The sequence below is a fragment of the Enhydra lutris genome, unplaced genomic scaffold (genome assembly GCF_002288905.1).
Source record: "Enhydra lutris kenyoni isolate GAN:26980312 unplaced genomic scaffold, ASM228890v2 scaffoldscaffold42, whole genome shotgun sequence".
In the NCBI taxonomy this organism is placed as follows: Eukaryota; Metazoa; Chordata; class Mammalia; order Carnivora; family Mustelidae; genus Enhydra; species Enhydra lutris.
Window position 1 is genome coordinate 10,145,922 of NW_019154126.1, and position 15,398 is coordinate 10,161,319.

Sequence of the window (15,398 nt, forward strand, 5' to 3'; positions counted from 1 at the left end):
CAATTTTAGGGCCGTGGCCAGCTGGGTAGGGAGGTAAGAACGTGTAAATAATCAGAGTAGGGTTTTGAGGTGAATTTCTCCCTGGTTTTATCTGGTTTATTCCAGTAGCAAGATTCTGGCTACTTTGCAGTTAGGAAGGAATATGCACTGTGATAGGGAAAACAGATAACTGGCTTCTGATTGTTAAAATATGATTTCTTAAGCATTGCTGTTTCCAAAGGACTTGAGTCCTTTTATTCAGTAACTTTGTGTCTTGTGTGTTCAAAGATTTACACTAGTCCTGGTGGTTGTTTACAAGTGATGCTTAATAGCAGAACCCACTTTTGAGAAGCGTACATCCTAATAAATTAGTTTTCAGAATTGGTGTATCAAATTGGTAATATTTCATAAGCAATTAAGGAAATATCTTCTCTCTTAGAAAATCAATTTGTTTACTGACTTGAGCTTTATGCATAATATAAAGAGTGAGTTTTTGCCTGGTGTTTGGTACGAGTGTTTTTCTGAGACGCCTATAGAAATTAATAGAAAATGAATGTGTTTTTTGTATGGTTGTGTTTGCTTTGTTATAATTTTGGTAAAGTCTTAAAATTTGTGAACGAGGCTATCCTTTTTAACACCATCTGAAGAAAAATACCTTCACCTTTGTGGAGCGCATGACTGGGAAAGGCACCTAGGATGGTGATAAATCACAGGTGAATTAAATTCCTGTATTCTTGGAGTTGTCGTGTGATTCTGTCAATGTGAGTTATCCTCACTGATTTGGCAATTTGCCCCTCCCTCATTCGAACCTCTTCTAAGATGGTCATGTTTGTCTTGTGCTCAATGGGAATTCCCAGTACTTGGTTCTGGTGACTGAGGTGCAATTTGTGTTTTCTTGCCGTATCAATGGCCCTTCGTTGCTTCCTGACAATGGGATATAGATCCGAAATGAAGAATCCTGTTATTTATAGCATGGACCAAAAAGTGAGCATTTTGGCAAGATCCCCTCTCTTGTCGTGTTTGAGGTGGATTCTTTTTCCTGCAAGTAAAGACCAGTCATATTTATAAACTGGTGGTATTTGTTCAGAATCTTCAAAGGAAATGTGTAGTCATCTTAGTGAAGGAACTTGTTTATTCTAGATTTTTCTTCTGTATATTTCTAACCTTGAGAAAAATCACTTAGATTTGGCAAAATAGGAAGAGATGAGTAAAAATGGATTGTTTGTGGAGTGTGTTAATTTAACTTAGTTTATTAAACTTCTAATGGAAGACCCAGTATCCTGGGCACAGATAAGTACACAGGATATTTACCTGTGGGGAGTTTATATCTAGTTAGGGCCTGTACTCAAGGTTAACAAACAAATATGTTATACAAAGTAGTTGCTCCTTCTGCTGGAAGTGAACTTGGTACCGTTTTTCTTATTGAACTTTCCTGATCTGAAGAGGGCTTTGTATGTACGTGCCCTTGGCCTAAAGATGGAGAGCCCTATGAAGCCTTATTTAAACATAAAAACAGGACTGAGTTCACTTGAGAAGAACTCATGAAAGGAGCCACCATTCTTGAGTATTAATGATAGTACCTTTAAAAAACTTGTTTAACTCATTGTATCTCATGGCCCAATGCATCTATCAAAATATTAGTCACCCAAAAATGCCTATTTGGAGGGGAAAAAAAGGCTTTAATCTTGGAGTCATATGTGAATAGAAAACTGTGGATTATAAGTACATATGTTTATTTACATTTGTGGAGAAAACAGGGGGCCTACTTATCCAGAGTTCCCTCTGTGGACATGTGTTGTTGTATTATAAATGTAGTTTTATAGATCTGAGTATAAAGGGCGTGGCATTTGAGGACACTGGATGTGAAATTACGGTAAGAGAATAAGGTGCCTCCTACCATTTTTGAGAACTGAAATCCTCCGCTCTCAACTTAAAAAGCAAGGGTAAACACTGTGATGGTGTAATCAGTGTGTCTTTGAAATAAAAGGAGCTTTTAAAAAGAAACAATCTTTTGATCAAAAAAAGCCTTGCAATGATTATATTCCTTTTGAACTTGAAATCGGTGTTTATTCTTTTTCCTGCTTTTTAATAGAAGTGACATACTATTAATCTCAAAATACTTTGGGAAGATTTAGTCTAATAAAGTACCCTTTCTCTATTCAGTGATATTATAATTTCTATTCTTAACTAAATTTTCATAGTGTTCTTAGTGTTCTCAACTTTTCATAACACACTTTTTTTTTTTTTAAAGCATCGTGACTCTTTAATTTAGTAGTAAACATCCTTATTCCTCTTTTATAGTTAGAAGAAACTCAGGCTTAATAGTGTAAGTGGAATAAAGTGTTAGGATTCTAGCTGTTTTAGAAAAAGAGCCCAGCCTCTCCTCCTTTGGTTCTCCTTTCTTCTGACGCCCTACTGGTGCTCAATACCTTTGATACCAGGCCTATGGTGTTTGTCCCTACCAAGCATTTCTCGGTGACACCAGCTGGGTGCCCTGTAATTTAACTCAATTCTGACACTCTCTACATGGATGTAGTCTCACGGGACTGCCAGCTCCCTGCTTTAGACACCAGCAGGTTCTCAAGTTGCCCCCAACTTCTGTCTTAGAGGTACCCTTGACCTCCTCTCATCCTTGGATTTGATCACTTGTTAGAATGACTTACAGAACTTGGGGAAACAGTTTTTGCCAGTTGATTGAAGGATATGGTGAAGGATGCAGATGCAACCCAGATGAAGAAATACATAGGGCAAGGTCTGGGAGGGTCCTGAGTGCAGGAGCTTCTGTCTCCGTGGATTAGGGTGCACAGCCCCCCCCACCCCCCAGTATATTGATGTGTTCACCAGCTTAGAAACTCTCTGAACCCTGTGTGCTGGGGATTTTTATGGAGGCTTCCTCATAGAGGCATGATCAATTATTAACTTTCTAAGAAGTGAGGGGTGGGGCTGAAAATTGCCAGGCTTCTAATCATGGCTTGGGCTTTCTGGTGACCATCCCTCATCCAGGAGCCCACCCCAGAGTCGCCTCATTAGAACGAAAGCCAAATGCTCTAACCACTTTAGGAATTTACAAGGGTTTCAGGAGCTCTGTTCAGGATGGGGTCAAAGACCAACTATGAGAATGAGAGATGCTCCTAGGGTTCCTTTTTAGGAACACTGGGTCAGGAGCCAGAGGCAGAGACCTGTATTTTATTATCTCACACGAAATTCTCCTGAATACTACTGGAAGTATGATTTCCCAGTTGTGCCATTTTCATTAATACCACGTAGCATAGAAGGCTTTCATTCCTTAGGGGAGTTTCTCAGTTGGACTTCTTCCTAACCCAGTGTTTTTTTATGTTTTGGTTTTTTTTTTGGTGGTAAAATGTACATAACAAAATTTGTCATTTTTAAAATTGTTTTTTCATTGCTAGTATACTTGACACACAACAGTTTTAACCATTTTTTAAGCATAGGTCAGTGGCATCAAACACATCACAATGTCATGCCACCATCACCACCGTTCATCTCCAGAACTTTCTCATCTTCCCAGATGGAAACGCTATCCTCATAAAATACTTAATTCCCCATTCTTTCCTACCCCCCAGCCCTGGCAGCCCCCATTCTACCCTCTGTTTCTCTAAATTCAAGTACTGTAGGTGCATCATGTAAGTGGAATGATATGGCATTCGTCTTTCTGTGTCTGGCTGATTGCACTCAGCGTGACGTCATCAGGGTTCATCCATGTTGTAGCAGGTGTCGGGGTTTCCTTCCTTTTAAAGGCTGAATAATATTCCACTGTATGTTTATGCCACATTTTGCATACACATCCATCCTTTGATGGATCTAACTCTGTTTTATACTGTGGGTCATAGTTAGTACTTTTATAACATAAAACACAATAGAAAATGTGTGCCATATTAGGTATCATTACCATTCTGTGAAATGTGTGTGTGTGTTATACTACACCTTGTTGGAGTTCCATGTTTTTTCACAGGTGGACTGGAGCTGAACTTTTAAGTATCTACCAGGTCTTACTGCACTTTTCACTTGGGCGGAGGGGTGTGCAGTGTTTCCCGTGTTATGAGCAGGGCAGATAGAAAGAAAGAGCAGGAAGAGCAAACTGACTCATGAGGTCCACAATGATACACTTGGAAGGAATTCTAGTGAATCAGATCTGAGCCAAGCAGCATGGTTTGTAAACAGTTTTCAGGGTTGTCCATGGAGCCTGTCTCTGGACTGCCTCTCAGGTTCTTTTTGTTTGACTGTTGTGTGTCGAGCTTGGTGAGGGAGCAAGTGCACTGTGGGCCAGCGCTGACGTTAGCTCGCTACATAAGTCCTGCGTGTGCCTCTGCAATTGTAGTTGCACAGGCTCTGTCTAGATTTGGTATTTTCTAACAAATTAATAACAATCTAGACCTAGAAGGAAACTTCTTTGATTTAGAGAGGTGAGCCCTTCCCAGACCAGAGTTTTTTGCAGGTAGTTGGACAGAATTGGGACCAGAGCTCAAGACCCTTCTTCACCTGGTTGTGGTTTTCCCATTATATGAAACACTTCCTCCCACACCTCCCAAATAGAAAGTTCCCAGCATATTTTATAAGTGGACCATAATGTCCTGAATTATGATCTTTAGGGGTGCAAGTTTTAGTTGTCCTAAAGTGTCTATGCTGTAAGTATGGCGATGACGTCTTACTGATATTAGAGCCCAAGCTCTTATAGTTGGAGAGGGTATTTATAAGCCTTTGGAAAGGTGACTTGAGCATGATTCAGGTGTGTGAGTGCTGGGGATGGTGCACAGGCACGGACTTTGTTTATATATGTGTATTGTCACAGCACTGAGAGAGGACACTGATTTGTAGGTGGAAGTGTTTGCTTTTGTTATTCGATTTCAGTGAACTGGAATAGAGGGTATTTGCCTTCAAGCAGAGGAGCTGTTGTTTTATGCACATTCTGCTTGTGCTGCCAGAGACAGCATGTTCCATTGGTCTGGAAGGTCAGTAACTGGTACCAGAGTTGGAACAGTTTGTTTTGCATTGTTTGCCCTTGTTTCTATGTCTCATGAGGTCATTCATTTGCACACAGAGATGGATATGCCAACTTTTCCTGCTTTCTGGATTTACTACAGCATCTCTCTTTGAAGTTGAACTTTGTCTTTTTTGAGTTCCAGAAAGAGAGCTTCTTGGTGGGGGAGCGGGTGGTAGTGGTAAAGTCTTGTTTGGGAGGCTTTTCTTCCCTTCTCCAAGGCACTACTGCTGTGGGGAGGTGCCTTCTTACTGAGATTTTTGTTGTTGTTGTTGTTGCCTTGAGTGAGGAGCCTGCAAATATCCAGAGTTAGCATTCATTCTCAATAACTTTTTGTCGCTTATGCCTTGAATCAGGTGACAAGTGTGGGGCAATTTCCTGGGCAAACTTTGTCTTACTAGAGGTTGATTTTTCAAAGCTTTGAATGATCATGAGGAAAGCATAAACAAGAAAATGTATATCTGAGGTAATAATAAACCTTGAGATCTCCCCATGGACCATTCAACAATCTAAGTCCTTCAACTGTATGAACTTGAACTTGTGGGTTTAACAGAACAGCAGACCTGTATGATACAAGGTTAAATAAAAAAAAAAAAATCACATCTTGTTATAGTTTTGGACATTTCTTTGCCAGGGGGAGAGCTCTGTAAGAGTCTGTTTCTCTTACAGTCATAAACATTTCCCCCTAAGATTTCTTCAGATGTCCATCTGTCTCATACTCTGGTTGAGTTGTACTTTGCTTACCTTTTCAGAATACCTTTTTTGTATCCAGTAAGTTTTATCTTCATGTATTTATCCATCCTCTCTTCTACATTTGGGATCCTGATGATTAAACCATGCAGTTTCTTTGAAGATACACGCTTCTAGTAAAAATGTGATCATCCATTGAAAATTACAGAACCGATAAGCATTTTGAAGTATTTCATTTGAGCAAAATAGTACTTGATTTGAAATTGTTTCGCTCATTGCCTTCACCTTCTCCCTAGTAGTTGTGGATATAAAAAAACACAAGTGTGCGAAAACAAAACATGCTGATAGGCTCTGAGTTTGATTTGCTTCTTATTCCCTGGTTGGGATCAGGAACGATGGTTTCTTGGTTGTCCATTATGAAACTGTATTATAAGAAAAAGGATGTAAATGTTCTCCTTCATTGTGGTGTAATTTTCACAGTGGCTTTGACTTGCCTTGCTACCTGCTACTTTGCCACACTCGTATCTGGTATAGGTGTGCACAAACATTTGGTGACAATGTAATGTTGGTATAGATCCACGGATCTCTCTCTCTCTCTCTCTCTCTCTGACACACACACACACACACACACACACACATACACACACACACACGTTTTTTCTGTTTGTTTTTGTCTTTCTTGGGCAGGAGCATTTGCAGTGTCTTTTCATTTGAGAAAACATAGGGGCTACCCTAATTAACAGAGGACTGTCATCTGCCCTGGGCACATTCATATTTATTTATATATAAGTTAAATTTTGAAAGCAGAGACAAATTCCAGCCTAAGCAATACTGACTTAACTTTTGAAAGCTTTAATTTATAAAAGAATCCTCATTCTGTAGCTAAACAAAATGATTTACAAGTATTTATTTACTGGTAATTGCATTTGTAGGCAATGGACCTTGTTGGTGGGGGGTTTTTGCTCCATTGTCTGTGCCTTGGTTTTTGATGAGCTCTGGCTTGTGCTTTGGCTTGGGCTGAGGCTGTCTTGGGAAACCCTAGAAGTACCCTCGATAGGCAAGAGAGTAGAGTTCCGCTTTCCTTCCTGAAGCCTGGCCTTCAGTCAACAGAGAGAGCGAGCTTGTTTGTGAGCTGTGTGAGGGAGGAGGCAAAGGATCCTTGGTTTCCTTCCCAGCCCTACCTATTGAGTAACCATCATATCTCCTGGCACCTGTGAGCTCGCTGAACTTTTTTGTTTGATTAGTACCTCCCCCAAGGCCTGGATGAACTGTCTTGCGCAGAACTTGAGAGCAAGCTTAGACTGAACAGAAGTACTTGCGCTGTTCCTGAGTTGAGGACATTTTCCTGCATATATATTTTTATAAATAATGCTAAAACCTTTTCGCTGAAATGGTGTTTTATTGTTGAGTCTTTCTAAACTTCCGTAGGACTTAGATCTCCAGGTGGTATACTCTTAACACGGATGTGTGCATGGCTGTGCGTGCGCACGCACACACACACACACAGACACACACTCACTGAAAAACACAACTCCCCATGACACAACACAACACAGTGCAGCACATACCCTCTCCTTCATTCCATGGTGAGAACTTTGGCACTTGATTGTCAAGAAATGTATCCTTCACTCTATTTCTGTGTGAATTATTGGCAGCTATGGCTGTTAAATCCATGACGATTTTCTGGATTCGGGTAAAACACAGAAGTTATTAGTGAAGTGTGAGAGATGTAAGGAGAATCTCAGGGTTGGGTGAAGGTTTGAATATCAGAACAAAGATGATTATTTGTGAAACAGACATCAGAGAATTGAGTCCCAAGCGGAAAGGACTTTCAGACAAGGACCAGAGGAACCCATTCTGAAGCTTCGAAAATTCCTGATCTCTTTTCTTCAGGATAAATGTGTATCTTTACAAAACATAGCAGCCTCCTTGTGTTAAAGTATACCTGTGCTTGGGACGCCGGGGCCTTGGGGGTGCCATTCACTATGCCACCAGCCAGCCCACAGCCCACATGGGGTCACCTCCCACCTCATTCCCTTTCTCCCTGTAGTTAGCTCTGTGGGCTGTGCAGCCCTGGGCCTCCAGCGAATTGCCTCAGACGACTGCTCTGTGCTCCCCCTTCTGACCTAAATTCTACACTTTCCACATGCTGTGCTTTTGATCAGCCAGTTTCTCCTCCAGAAGTCTTTACCTCCTGGTCCTTGGTGAACTCGGCTCTTTGAGTTTGCTGCTGCCTCATGGGAGATGGAACCTTCTTGCACATCCCAGGATGGGGCCTCTGCTCCTCGTGCCTCCCCGCCCTATCCTTGCTCTTTGACTCCTTGTCCTTTTAGGCTCCTGACAGTCATGGTCTCCTGCTATCTGTGCTATCATTTGCTAGTTACAGCTCCTCATCCACGGAAAATTTTGGCACCTGGGTGGCAATCTTCGCTCTAGGCTTCAGGAGTTCTTAGAGCTCACCAGGTGATCCCAGTGGCAGCCAAGGTGGGGGAGCAGCAGGCCTGCTTTGCCTGGGCCTGGGCCTTTCTCTTGCAGTTTTAGAACCATCAGTTTTAGAACCATCAGTTTTAGAACTATCCCAGTTTCTCCAGATGCAGGACTTTCAGTGCTCAAACTGGAACAAGTGGGTCACCCTCGAAGAGTCACTGTCCTAGATCTTGATAATACTGAGAGCTGCTTCTGCTCTGGAACTTGCAGGTTCCATTTCCTGGCCAGGACTTCCTATCCAGTTCATCTGACAGACTGCCCCAGGTAACATCAGAGATTCACCTTTCAGGTCTATTTCCAGCTCCTCGTCCCCGTTTACGTCTTGAGAGTCTGTCGCAGCATCTCTGCTGTTTGATTCTGTGGCCAGCATTTCACTGCGCACTTCTCAGTACGCCAGATTCCCTTCTGCCTGTTGTGTTGGCACATCCCAACCCTGGTGGATCAGGCAGCCTGCTGGACTGGGTCTGGACTGCCAGATTCTTCAGAACAGGTCACAGATGCCACTGTAAGATGCTGGTCCCCACCTTCAGCAGAGACTCAGCACTGCCAGGAAGTTAAGCTCTCACTCTCCACAGTGACTATATCCAACCTTCTCAACATGTAAATCTCCAGCTTTAAAGTCAGCCACATCTCTCCTACTTGTCCTTCACTTTCAGCAGATCATCTTCCCACCACTAAGAAAATAGTCATGTGAAGGCCATGTTCTCTTCTTCCTTCTGCCCCTCTGCACAGCTGCTTGTTCCTGTATCCTTTTTTTTTTTTTCCCCTGTTCATAATGCATGAAATATCCCCCTGACTTTCTGGAAATCAGTTTCTCTACCACCACTCTCTCCCACCTTCTGTTTCAACCTCCCTCCTGGTGTTTCTTTCTCAAAAAGATTTGTGAATACTCAAGTCTCTTCCATCTTAAAAGCAAAACAGGGGCACCTGAGTGGTTCAGTCAGTTAAGTGCCTGCCTTCGCCTCAGGTTATGATCCCGGAATCCTGGGGTTGGACCCCATGTCATGGTCCCTGATCCTTGGGGAGTCTGTTTCTCCCACTCCCTCTGCCTCTACCTTCGCTTGAGCTGTCTGTCTGTCTCTCTCAAATAAATAACTAGAATCTCAAAACAAAACAAAACCAGTGGGGCACCTGGGTGGCTCAGTGGGTTAAGGCCTCTGCCTTCGGCTCAGGTCATGGTCTCAGGGTCCTGGGATCGAGCCCCGCATCGGGCTCTCTGCTCGGCGGGGAGCCTGCTTCCTTCTCTCTCTCTGCCTGCCTCTCTGCCTACTTGTGATCTCTCTCTCTCTCTCTCTCTGTCAAATAAATAAATAAATAGATGTCTTTTTAAAAACAAAAACAAACAAACAAAAAAAACAAAACCAGAAAGAACAAACACCATGAAACCCATGCCTTCCCTGGTGCCCTCCTCTTTTAACTACTTCTTTATCTCTCCTTCCCTTTGATGAAACTTCTTGAGAGGATATTCACCTTTCTGGTTTGTACTAGTTATCTACTGTTGCCTAACAAATTATCATAAACTTTAGTGGCTTAAAATGACATGCATTTCTTATCTCACCATTTCTGTGGGTCGAGAATCCAGGCACAGCTTATCTGGGTTCTGTGCTTCAGGCTCTCCCAGGCTGTGGTCCATGTGTGCACAGGGCTGTGGTCTCATCAGAGGCTCAGGTGGAGAGGGATTGCTTCTAAGCTCACTGAGGTTATTGGGAGAATTCATTTCTTTGCGGTTGTGGGACTTAAGTCACCCTTTGTTCCGAGGTCTTTTGCCCTTGCATGTTACATGAGGTTCCACTGACTTCATGGCAGCCCCTCACAGCTGGCAAGAGAGAGACTCCAGGAAGTTGTAATCATAGGGATGATACCCCATCACCTTTGCCCTGTTCTGTTGGTTAGAGGTGAGTCCCAGGTCCTGTCCCCACTCAGATACAGAGTATTATTAGAAGGGATGAGAGGTGGGAGATGAGGTTTGTCTGTCCACCATATAGTTCATGTCTCACTGCCCAGGAAAGTTTTGATTTCAGTACAACCCTGCTCTCGAGCCCCTTCTTTCTTTTTCTGATTAATCTGAAACTTCTGCTCAAGATCTGTACTGACACATGTCCACCAAGGGCTGGTTGCTTGGCCTGTGTTTCATCCCGAAGACCGTCCCGATGGATGTCTGCAACCTGGTCTCGGGGGTTCCTGGCCTGCTTCTTTTAAAACCCAATGGACTGCACTGCTGCTGCTTCGTTAGTTGGCGTATTAACCTCATGACAGCAGGAGCTTCGTTTTGTCCACTTTATCCTGGGTGTTGAGGTGTGATGGGCATCTTCTACAGCCTCGATAAATATATAGTCTAATGAAAGACTTTTTTATATTCAACCCAGTTTTTTAAAGTGTTATTGTTTTGTTTCTTTGTAGAAACTATGAAGATTGGGACAATGGCATTGAGTATTACCGTTCTCGAGGTACTAGGAATGTCTGTAATGCTGTAATAGTTTTGGGGCTTTGGATTGTTGTTGATTAGAAAGTAACATTGTAACAGGAACTAAGTGGATGTTTTCTTATTTCCGTGGAGTTCTGGGCACTTTTGGTTAGAAGGGTGTATGTGTGTCTAATTTGGTCTGTAGGATTCACAGAATTGCCTTTGTAATTTTAGTAAGAGGAAGTAAAAACAGATGATAACAGTGTGTTATCAGGTACCATCATCTGAATCACTCTTTTCTTACCCCAGATGTATTTTGATAATTTTTTTGTTTTGTTTTACTTGTGTTTAACCAGTAAGTAGGAGGTAATTGTCTTTCGAGATCTACATCTTTGCTTTCTGAGGTCCTGTTTTCTTTGTACTATCTGCTTTAAGAAAGTGTTTGGCAATAAAATGCTGAAATAGATTAGGTATTTGAGAGCCTAGTTATTTAAAGACTCAGTGTGGGCCAGAAGAGGAAGGATTCCACCTAATGCAGACACAATCTCAGAAGTCTTGGAGCAATCTCATTTAAGGCAGAAATCAGTCACAAGCTAACAAGAATACATGGGCTTATTTGTTAAAGAGATCCTTCATTCTACAGCTCAGAATTCTTCAACTTTTTGATCTCAGGACCCTTTTGCTCTGTTAAAAGGTGTTTGAGGACCCCCCAAATAACTTCTTCTGTTGTAATGTATCTTGATATTTACTGTGTTAGAACTTAAAACTTAAAAAAATGAAAAGTACTTAAAAATGACAAAGAACAATACACCCATTACATTAAACAAAAAGACCATTTGTAATGAAAATAACTTCTGAAACAAAAGAAGGAGTGACATGAATGACATTGTTTGACATTTGTGTAAGTCTCTTTAATGATTATTTTTAATGAAAAATAACTATTTTCCAGCACCTTCCCCTCCCCAGAAACATTTAATGAGAAGAGTGGTACCGTTTCCCATTGTCTGCAATCTGTTTCATAACCAGCTTTAATAGAAAGTAGCTGGGTTCTCTTGTCTGCTTCGCCCTGCAGTGTGTTGACAGGTTGGGTGGAAGTGTGCAGAAACTCTAGTCTTGCACAGATGTGCCATTGCGAAAGGGAGGAGCATTGAAATAACCTTTTCGGAGAATTATGGGTATTCTTCTTTGATACTACATTAAAACATGACTAGTGGTAGTTTTTTAGAGGTTATGCACAATGTAGATTCTGCAGCCATAACATAGGTCTCGACGGAGTCTGTTACTTTAAAATTCATTAATGTATCTTGCATTGTGAATAGGACAGAAGAGAGATGGTTAAGTCAGTTACCAGACATCTGTGTAATGGAATATTATGCAACCATATTTAAACAGTGTTTTGTCACAGATGAAGTGCTTACCATTGTAATAAATTGTCTAATGATCTTAATTTTGCTAAAGAATGAAGAGGTGTGTGTATTAATTGAAAGGAAAATATAGCAAAATATAGGTATGTTTAGTGTTGCATTCATGGATGACATTTCATTTTCTTTATACATTTATATATTTTCCAAGTTTTCTACAATCTGCACATTGCTTCTAAAAATAAGTTGTTGGAAGGAAAAATAAAAATAAGTTGTTGTTGCTGTTGTATTTAAGAGAGAATAAATACATCTGTTAAACTATTTCCCTTATCCCAAAGCCAACTTTTACAAGAAGAACCCCAATATTTCCAGTTGGAGTGGTAGCAAGATCCATTTCTTCCCCCTTAAATTTTTGTTAATTTAACAGACTAAAGTAACCTTTCTTTGGCTGTTTTAAGCCTCAGAACTTTGCCTTTTTATTTCAGTGGCAGTTAATTGGTTTATTAGAGAAACTTAGTCAGGAATTATTCAAGAAAAGTATTGGTTGTTGAACTATATAGCAGAGACATAATTTGCCTTTTCTCATTTCTGTTACACTTCAGGCGAACACTATTTCTTATCTTGCAGAATGGCAAAAGGATCTTGTCCTAGGTGATTGAGCTACTCTCACAGTTTAGAAATATCCTGGAAATCAGCATGTAATTAACCTCTCATTTACTGCCTTGGAGTAGTTTGTCAGTGTTGGTTTTTGTCGCATTTTTGTCTTTATGGTTTTATGGCTAGAAGTTGAAGCGGCTTCAGAGAAATAGAGGGAAGCCCACCTCTGGGGATTAGTTCCCTGCTTGCCCCTGGATTTAGAAAGGATCTTTGCTCACTGTTATGTCCCTGACACTGTATTGTCCTAAAATATTGCTGCTTTAAAGCTTTTTGTCCTCAGTCTGTGGACAGCAATCCAAATCTGCTGACGGTCTGTTTTTCTGAAAATGGAGGACCTCATCCTGTTGGCATTTTTTTGTTTTATGTTCCTTATGATATAATTAAGTGATTAAGAAGTCTCCAGAAGCTACAATACATCTATAAAGCAAGAAATTAGCAGTTTTGCATTCTCCACTTAACATCTTAAATATGAGAACATCCCTTTGATATTTCCAGCTGAGCATACAGTTCTGTGGCTTTAGTTAATATGTTTGTGACGTGCAGTGTTTGCACTCTCTCCCAAGACTATTTACTAAGGCACAGCTCACTTTGAAGTGTAAACTGTGATGGGAAACTACTTAATTGCATATTCTAATACTGTTTTACATTAAAAGACCATCCTATCCTCTGCCTAAAATGGTTGAGAATATTCTACTTGGGGGCATCCCTAATGGTTAAAGCCATCATTAAGTTTGGAAATACTCTGATTTCCATCAGATTTTTGGAGTTGAACATTTTGGAGGGCAGGGAATGCTCTCCAAATATATAGGGTGCTTTCTTCACCTTAATATCAAAACCTCTCTTTCCACTGAATTTATTTTTCAGATCTGACCTCATCTTTTGTGTAATAGACCAGACTGGGAAGGATCTACAGATTCCAAATAAGAAAGGAGGACTGTTATTAACACTGTATTACCAAAACCATCAGCTTTGTAACCTGCAGGCCCCCCCCCCCCGCACCTACCTGTGGTTTGTCCCATACTCTTGTTCCTGACTGCTTTCCTATCTCACCCGGCGCCCGCTCCCGCTCCTGCTCCCCAGCGCTGTTGCTCCCCAGGCTTCCTGGCTGTCTGGTCTCAGCTTCTGCCCCTGCCTGTGCCTGTACCTGGAGTGGAACCCTTCCCCTGGCTGGCTCCCTCACTTCATTCAGCTGTTTGCTCAAATACCATCCAGGTGTCTGCTCTCAGTCTGCAGTCTTCCCCAAACACTGAAAATGGCACCGCCTGTTTCCTTACCTGTGTGTGTTTACCATGGTACTTCCTTCCTGTCTGATAAATCCATACCTTCCTGTTTGCTTGCCCACTGTTTGCCTGCCCCCCCACCCCCCATGTAGGCTTCATCAGGGCAGGGGCTTTGTTTCCTTTGCTGCTCCTTCCACATCGTTTGGGATAGTGTCTGGCGCTTAATAGACGTGAAATAAATACTTGATGAATTAATGGAGGAATGAACTCACCAACTTCTCTGTTGGGGGCTGCTATGAACAGATTGTATTTGCTTTCCAGGTGTTATAATACCTCCTTTGAAAGAAGGGAACGAAAGGCTTGCTGTGTTATACCTTGATTCAAACTGCCAAACACCGTGCCTGATAAACAGTTGACAGTCACGTGTTATGGAACAAAAGGACACGTGGACGGTCAGATAGTTGTTTGTTTATGCTCATGTCTGTCTGTGGCTCCCAGCACACCAGTGTGCTCGGTAGAACGGTGAAGATGGAGCTTGAGAAAGCCCAGGAGGTTGGTGGGAGGCATTTTTGATTTTCGAATCGGTAAATATTTGCACTCTGGCATACTTCGACTTGATTTTTTAAAGGTCGGAAATGGGAGGATTAGGAACCACTTTGATGAGGTTCTTGTTGAAAATAACTGTGTGTCAGATATTTATTACAGGTTGAATCAGAGTTAATGACAGTGGTTTCCTCTGCGTGCCTGAAAGAGTTTGCATCTGTGCCTTACTCCTTCTCAGAGTCATGCCACACCTGTCTTCCGGTGTCCTGGGTGAACCACACCTGGTAGCAGAGCCCCGTGTTGAGCTGTTCCTTCCACCTTCTTTCCTGCCACTTGCCTGATGAGTCCTCCTGGTTTCAGTCAGGCCGGTGTCTCCATTATTTCTCCCCTGTCTGGGCCCTTGGTGCTCCTTCAAACATCCTGCTTGGTCATTGCTGACTCTGCCTGGCCAAACCCTTTGCTCAGGGTTTGCTTCTGAGGTGCTCACACTCTGACTAATCTCTGTCCCTTCCTTCTGTACAGTTTAGCTCTGAATCAGTGTGTGATATTAATATGTTCTGTATCTTGCTAATTTTTTACAAAAAAGACGAAACACTTGTAAGGGGACTCCTGTCAATCTTTTATATCCTCCAAGCATAGGATAGGCAATGAAAAAAAGAGAAAATATGAGACTTATGATGTTGATGGGAGAAGCTTGACTTTGGACCATTCCGGTCACCCTGTCTGAGGATGTGGGGGCACATCAGGGCACAGAGGAAATCGGGTTTGATTGTCTGGATCCAGGCTTTGAACAGAGCCACGTGGGGGGTGGGGCCTGGCCTGCCGTTGAAGCGCAGCACGACGCGATGGACACGTATCCGAGGACGGAACAAGGAGCTGAGGGCTCAAAGGACTTGAGGTCAGGAAGACTGATGGAAATTGCTTGGGGGAATCTTTTTTAGCTCCCCCCCCTTTTTTAATACGGTAACTTAAATCTCCTCCATGTGACTTTACCAGAATGGAAGCTCCTTGAGGGCCGGTCTGCCATGCGGCCTGCCCTATGTCTCTGGCACTCAGGG

General features: G+C 42.1%; 1 protein-coding gene across 4 annotated transcripts in view; it reads left to right on the top strand.

Moving 5' to 3' along the window:
- LOC111155534 (family with sequence similarity 107 member B) overlaps positions 1–15,398 on the top strand; it is a 222,360-nt gene that overhangs the window by 167,948 nt on the left and 39,014 nt on the right. The window contains exon 1 of one of the 4 annotated variants that reach the window (XM_022515713.1): positions 13,477–13,585. The exons of the other annotated variants lie outside the window; for them this stretch is intronic. The gene's annotated coding sequence lies outside the window, so the exon portion shown is untranslated. Of the gene's footprint in view, positions 1–13,476; positions 13,586–15,398 lie in introns of those variants that run through there. 4 annotated transcript variants of the gene reach the window in all.